Below are 8,268 nucleotides of genomic sequence, written 5' to 3'. Positions count from 1 at the left end.
GCTTGCCCTTCTTCCAAGAAACATTTATTTTTTTGGCAGACCATGGGACATTTAATACTCTTCCATCAATACTGCAGCTCAAAAGCATCAATTCTTCATTGCCATCATTATGCACTGTCCAACTTTCAGCTGCATCAGATTCCTGTAGGGTTGGGCAGACAAGACAAAAGAGCCAAAGTTCTCCTCTTCTTCCTCCTTTTCTTCTCTCAAGCCCCGATAGGATCTAAGGCTGGCTTGTTGTTAACACTGAATATTTGTTCTCAAACCCTATTATCCCCGGTGGGTGGGGAGACACACTGAAGAAATGTACTGAGGTGGACAGGTGAGATGGGTCTCCTTTCAGGCGTCATCTAGGCCGCCTCCTTCATTAGCACTAAGGCTGGAGGGTACTACTAATGTTAACTGTAAATACCCACCCCTTTTCCCCATTGTCAGATTGAGTTACACAGACTGCGGGAATTCAGAGCCTCCGGCCATACCAGCGCCCTGCCCTGAGGCCTAAATCCGGTCCTGCTGGACGAAAGCTACAGAGGAACTCCGCTATCACTCCGCTGGTTGCGGAGGGAGATCCCCTACTCCAGCGACATAGTTCATCTGGTGAAGTGTGACACCACAAGCTTCAGTAGCAACTCCTTAATACTCATTTCAAAAGTAACGCCAAAGCCCTCCAGCAGGTCCATCGCGCAGGCGCGACGTCTCTTAGTCCCGCCCACTCGGCTGCGCCCCGCCCTTCTTGGGGACCTCGCAAGAGGGGCTATTTCCTTATTTTTAATTCAGTCAGGCGTGCTAAGGAACTTATCGGAACCCAGTTTCTAGTTATTATCCACCAAAAGAGGCAAAGAGGGAAAAGTGAGCTATACTCATTTTTCTAGCCACTTTCTAGGCTTGAAAACTGAGCAAGCCAGGGTGGCACAATTTTGAGTTTCAAAGATATTTTCCAAACTAACTTTGTAAAGAAACTCTTTAGTGAGTTCCATACTTGGTCATGTTGCCCTCTAGTGGACAGTCAGAAGTAACGGCCGTGTGTGGAACAGGGCCTGAGAGACAGCTAGGAGGGCTACTTCACCCCACCCTTACCTCGTATTTAATTTATACAAGAAATATTTAAATGTGTGTATTAATTTTTTTATTGTTGCATAAGAAATCAACAAAACCCGCTCATTTGAAATGAGACCTAATTATCTCAATTATGTGGGCCAATAGGAGCCTAGTGGTAAGGAGTTGTGTGGCCAACCTGTAATCATGTGGTTCAAAATCCACCATCTGTGCCAAGCGAGAAAATAGGGCAATCTCCACCAGAGTGATATATAACCTTGAAAACCGACTAGAGGAGACTTAGCTATAACTTGGTTTCCACTTCACTGGCGTATAGCAAGTGTTTCAAGGTGTCTGCTGAATGTATTTCATCTAAGTTAGTTTTTCAGATTTCCTAATGGTTGTCACAATTAATTTCAGTTTTTGGGCAGAGGTCCTTGCTCGGTGTTGGATGAATACCCTTTCATAGGCCCTCATACCTCCTCCCATGGTGGTTGCACCGTTTTACACTCCCATCAGTGTGAATAAGAGTTCTAATCTCTCCACAACCTTGACCGCATTTATTGTTTGCTGCTCTGTTGAATTTTGCAATTTTTACTGGGGTGAGATGATATAGTGGTTTTTATTTGCATCTCTCTGGGAGCTAGGAATTTTGAACATTTTCTTCATGTGTTTGTTTGCCATCTGAATGTCTTCCTTAGTGAAGTGTCTATTTATATCCCGCACTTATTTTGAGATTGGCTTGTTTACCTTTTTCTTATCAGGTGCTGGTTGTTGTTGTTGTTGTTGTTATGTGCCATCGAGTCGCCTGCGACTCATAGCGACCCTATGTACAACAGCCCTAAACTCTGCTCTGTCCTGTGCCAATCGCACTGTCTCTGACACTCCCATCCCAATTATCCCAGTCACTGAATCAATCCACCTCATAGAGGGTCTTCCTCTCCTGCGCTGTCCCTCCACCCTCCCAAGCATGATGTCCCTCTCCAGGGACCTGTCCCTCCTCACAACATGTCCAAAGTATGTTAGAAGGAGCCTCAGAATCTTTCCCTCCAAGGAGCCACCCGGTTTAACATATATATATAAACTGTTCATGATATATGCAATATATTTTGCTAATACCATAATCTTATTAGTTTTTAAACTGGTATCTTTGATCTTTAGTAATTAAAAAAGTTCTTAGCAGCTGATTTTCAGCATAATACTTTTATTTCTTGACTGCTGTTTTCGTGGATCTTGATTGAGGATCTAAGTAAAATTAGATCCTTAATAACCTTAACATTTTCTCCATCTATCATGATGTTCCTATTGGTATAGTTGTGAAGGTTTTTGCTTTCTTTACTTTGAGATGTAATCCATTATGAACACAATAGTTTTTGTTATTCTTCAACAAGTTCTTCAAATCCTTTTTACTTTCAGCAAGATTATATCATGTGTATCATGCAGGTTGTCAATGTGACTTCCTTCAATCCTGATGCCATATTCCTCTTCCTTTAGTCCAGATTCTCAGATTATTTGCTCAGCATACAAGCTAAATAAACACAGTGAATGGATACAACTCTGAGGCGTGCATACCTTTCCATACATGCCCCATCCCCTTGTTCTGGTGGATTGACTGTTACTTCGTTTGTACAGGTCCCACATGAGCACAATGAATTGTTTTGGGATTTTCATTCTTTGCCATGCTATCTACAATAAATTACACCACTGCTTTTAAATAGTCAAGAAAATACAAATAAACATCTTTCTAGTTCTTTGCTTTCTGCCAATATTCAGGTGATGTCAGCAAGGATATCTCATGTTCCACAGCACTATAAAAATAAGGAACAGCTGCAAATATCTGTTGATAATTAGAACATGGAATGTATAAAATATAAATTTAAGAAAGTTGGACGCTGTTAAAAATGAAGTGGAATACATTAAGATAAACATTTAAGGCGTTAATGAGCTGTAATGTACTGGCATTGAACCTTTTCTGTCCTAGAATCAAATGATTTACTATACTGGGGGTGAATAATTGAGGAAAAATGGGGTTACATAAGAAGTACAATGCTGTGAGTGATATGATGTATATTCATAAGCATACAAGGAAGATAAGCTGATACAAGTATAATTCAAATAGAGATGCACCAACAGATAAAATCAAAGATGAAGAAGTTGATGATTTCTGCCAACGTTTGCATTCAGAAATTGATTGAATATACAATATGATTCATGAAAAATATAACAACTATTGTATTGACCATTATGTCTTAGGAAGCTCTGGTGGCCTAGTAGTAAGAAGCTGAGTTTCAATTCCAAAGATTCATTAAAAATAATTGGTGATTGGAACACAAACGTTGTGAACAATGAAGAAGGGCTGGTAGTTGAAAATTATGGTCTTGGTGACAGAAACGAAGCTGAACAAGGAATGATTAAATTTTTCATAATCAATGATTTATTCATTGAAAATACCTTTAGAAAAACCCACAAATAGCACTTTACACATGAACTTCACCTGATGGACTATAAGATTGACTACATCTATGGGAAGAGTCATTGGAAATGCTTAATATCAGGAGTCAAAATCAGATCAGGTGCTGACTGTCCTGTGGAACAGATGATTAATTACTGATGTGAAAGTTCAAATTAAGGGTGAAAAAAACGAAGACAAATTCACAGAACCAAAATATGACCTATGACCTTGAGTTTCCCATTTGAATTTAAAAGCCATCTCAAGAATAGGTTTGAGGCATTGATCACTAAATAACTAAGGACCAAAAGAACTGTGGGATGACATCAAGGATATCATTCATGAAGGGAACAAATGGTCATTACAAAGAAAGGACCAAAATGGATATCAGAAGAAACTCTGAAAATGGCACTAGAATGTTGAAAAGGCAAAACAAAGGGAAAAAAATGATGAAGTGAAAGGGTTTAACAGAAAAGCACATTCAGAAGACAAAGTATTATAATTAAACATGAAAGAGCTGAAGTCAGAAAATAAAAAAGGAAAAACTTTCTTAGCCTTTCTCAAGGTGAAAGAACTGAAGAACAAATTCAAGCTTAAGGTTGCAATACTGAATGGGCAAAATGTTGAATGATGCAGGAGATATCAAGAGAAGATGGAAGGAATACACAGTCACTATACAAAAAAAAATTGACTTAGGATGATTTCAAGAAGTAGCATATATTAAAGAATCAACGGTAAGAAAGGAAGAAGTTCTTGCTGCACTGAAAGTTTTGGCAAAAAACAAGGCCCCAAGTATTGATGGAATTTAAATCGACATATTCCAACAAGCAGATGCAGCCCTAAATATGCTCACCAGGCTGTGCCAAGAAGTTGGGAAGATAGCCCCATGGCCATATGACTGCAAAATGTCCATATTTTTTCCCATTCCCAATAAAAATAATCCAACAGAGGTGTGGAAATTAAGGAAAAATATCACATTCATATCTATTTTTCATATCATTGTAAGTTGTAGTGGACTCCACAACACATAGTAACATCCTCAAAGTCGGGTTTTTTTTAACATTTTTAAAAATTAATTTAAATGAAAGTTTACAGAGACTTAGGGTTTCCAGTCATTCATTGTTGTACTTTTCTCCCTGCCAATTCACTCTTCTCCTTGAAAAGAAAAAGAAAAATTCTTTCATTGTTATGCAATCCCTCCCCCCAAGTCCACTCCACTATGCAGCCATCACTCTGGAATTCTGTAATGACAAGAATACCCATTCATATATCCCTTTTAAACAATTATCTCCCTCCTCCATTTCAATGCAATATACATTATTTTCCCCCTCTTTTTCTGTCTTCCCTCAACTCTGATGGTTGTCCCATTTTATAACTGTGGTCCTATGCAATATTTGTCCTTTTGTAACTGAGGTATTTCACTCAGCATAATGTCCTCCAGGGTCATCCATTTTGCATAATATTTCATGAGTTACTCATTTTTCAATGCTGCATATTTTTCCATTATGTGAATATACCAGAGCTTCTCTATCCATTCACTTGTTGACGGGTACTTGGGTTGTTTCCATCTCTTTTGCTATTGCGAACAAAGCCGCAGTGAACATGGGTGTGCATATATCTGCTTGTATGGCAGTTGTGGTTTCTTTAGGGTAAATTCCCAGTAGTGGAATTACTGGGTCAAATCGTATTTTAACTTGCAACTTTTTGAGAAAGTGCCATTCAGCTTTCCATAGTGTTTGCACCATTTTATACTCCCACAAACAGTGAATAAAGTTACCAGTTTCCCCAGCATTTGTTGCTTGCTGTTCTGTTAAATTTTGCTATTTTTACTGGGGTGAGATGATCTCTCATAGTTGTTTTGATTTGCATCTCTCTTAGAGCGAGGGATTTTGAACAGCCTTTTAAACAAATGGTACTGGCAAAATTGAAAAAGTATCTGTAGAAAACTCAAGCAAGATCCACACCTCACTCCATACATAAAACTCAATTCAAAGTGGATTATGGACCTAGGACTAAAACCAAGGACTATAAACTTCATTAAAGAAAAGCTTGGAAGAACTCTATAAGTCCTAATCCACAAAATAAACAGTCTTCCAAGCATCCTGAAAAATCTACAACCAGCAGAGGATAAAATCAATGAATGGGACCTTCTAAGAATGAAATCCCTCTGCACATCCAAAAACTTCTCCAACAAGGTAAAAAGGGAAGCCACAGATTGGGAAAAAATATTTGGTAATGACTTTTCAGACAAGGGACTTATATCTAGAATTTATAAAATACTCGAGCACCACATCAATATAAAAGTAAATAACGCAATTGAAAAATGGGCACAGGATATCCTCAGACACTTCACCAAAGAAGACATGAATGTCTGAAGATGGAAAACAAAGTTTTTGTTGTTTTTTTTAAATTCTTATTATTTTTTATGTGTACCATCAAATCTGATCTGACTGGTACAGGAGGCGATTGTTCCTCCTTCAGCAGAGCATCTGGTGGATTTGAACCGTGTACCTCTGGAATTGCAGTGCAGCTTCTTGCTGCTAGGCCACTGGAGCTCCCCAAAGTTGTTTTAACCTATTGTTATGTGCCATCAAGTTACCTGCGACTCATAGCAACCTTATGTACAACAGCTCTGAATTCTGCCCTCTCCTGAGTCAGATCTCACTAACTCCGACACACTGACCTGCGTTGACCTTGTTACTGTATCAATCCATCTTATCTGGAATCTTCCTCTTCTGCGCTGTACCCTCCATGCATGATGTCCTTCTTCAAGAACTAGTCCTTCCAAGCCAAATGCCCAAAGTATGTGAGACAGAGCTTCAAAATCCTAGCCTCCAAGGAGAAACTTGTTTTCACCCTCTCCAAGACTAACCTATTTGTTTTCTTGACAGTCTATGGTGTTTTCAAGGCTCTTCTCCAGCACCACAACTCAAAGGTATCAATTCTATCATCTTTATCTTTGTCCAGCTCTCCTAGCAAGTAATTGTGAGGACCATGGCCTGGATTAGGCACACCTTAGTCCCTAGACTGACATCATTACTTCTCAGAACTCTGGAGATATCCCTGAAAGAAGATATTCCCAGTGTAATTCACCTTTTGATTTCCTGACTGCTGGTGCCAAGAGTGTTGACTGTGGAGCTGAGCAAGCCTGAATTGTTAATATTCTCAATTTTTCTCCATCCATCATGGCGCTATCAGTTGGTCCTGTGGTGAGAATCTTTGTCTTCTTCTTTTTTTTTTTTAATACTTTTTTTTTTAATTTCAGTGAACATTTACAAAGATTTTGGATTTCCATTCATTCATTGTTGCACTTTTCTACCCGCCCACCCCAACCAATCTTTGTCTTCCTGATGTTGAGCTTCAATCCATATTGAACACTACAGTCCTTGACCTTCTGCAGCAAGTGCTTCCTTTAAATCCTCCTCAATTTCTGCAAGCAAGGTTGTGTCATCAGCATAATACAGGTTGTTAATAAATCTTCCTCCAGTCCTGATAGCACATCCCTCCTCATAAAGCCCAGCCTTCTGAATGATCTGTTCTGTATATACATTGGAAAGGTATGGAGACAGAATGCTCTTGTAGACTTGCTTTAATTTTCTTTCTCTTTCAGTTTGAACTTAGATATGAGCAATTGATAGTTTGTTCCACTGCTGTTTTCTGACCTTCATTTCAGTGGTAATATTGACCTTGTGCACTGTGTCTTTCCACAAATGGAGTTCCTTTTATTCGTGTGTATTCCATTAGGTCGTGCCTATATATATGTTATTGTTAGGTAACTGTTGAGTCAAGTAGAACTCATAGTGACCCTATGGACAACAGATATGAACCTTTTTCCTATCTTGTGCAATCTTTATTATCTCTGATATCCTTGAGCCCATTGCTGCAGTCACTGTGTCAATCCATCTCATTTAGTGTCTTCCTATCTTTTGCTCAACCTCCTCTTTTCCAAGCATGATATCCCTTTCCAAGGTACTGCCCGTCCTAACAACATGCCCAAAGTATGTGATCCTTGCCTCGTCATCCATGCCTCCAAAGAGCACTCTGGCTGCATTTTTAGTAATGTTACATAAGGTGTGGAGAGGCTATGCAATTTGTCTAAATTCTAGAATTCAGTTAGTGAAGGATAGAGTAGTAGACTTTCAGATACTGACTTAGTTTCCTTTTAAAATCTATATCTTTGAAAACATACTAAAATATACTATTAAAAAAACCCCTGAATATGCACATAACTTTGTTAAGATGATGGATAGAATTAAGTTTAGAGAATTTTAAGTTGACATTTAAATAGTCCCTCCACCCAGAAGATGGCACTATTCACATGTAAAATAATTCCTTAAACGCAACAACAAAAAAGAATCTGAGACTTTTTCAGTTATAGGTGCAAGTTTTTCATTTAAACATTTAAAACAAGCATATTTACACTAAGACCTGTGAACCAAATCTGCCTTTTATGGCCCTTAAAAATAAGATTTTTTGTAAGAGTGGTAAAGCAACTAAACGCCTTGTCTGGCCTTTTTCAGAAAAAATTTCCACACTTGACATAAAATAGTGGAAAACACAATGAAGGAAAAATGAACTTAGTAGTTTCAGAGGTACACCGATGTATATGTTGTCGTGTACCACTGAGTTGGAACCGACCCCATAATTGACTCTCCAGAGTGTTTAAAATGCAGTAAATCACACAGGAGAAAACTGTCCATATTCCTCCCGCAGAGCAGCTGGTGGATTTTAACCACGTACTGTTGTGTTGGGAACAAAATTCCTTACCACTAAGCCACCAGAGC

Source organism: Elephantulus edwardii, unplaced genomic scaffold (assembly GCF_000299155.1).
Source record: "Elephantulus edwardii isolate Elephantulus edwardi_28Jun2011 unplaced genomic scaffold, EleEdw1.0 scaffold00012, whole genome shotgun sequence".
Taxonomy (NCBI): Eukaryota; Metazoa; Chordata; class Mammalia; order Macroscelidea; family Macroscelididae; genus Elephantulus; species Elephantulus edwardii.
This window is presented reverse-complemented; position numbering follows the sequence as displayed.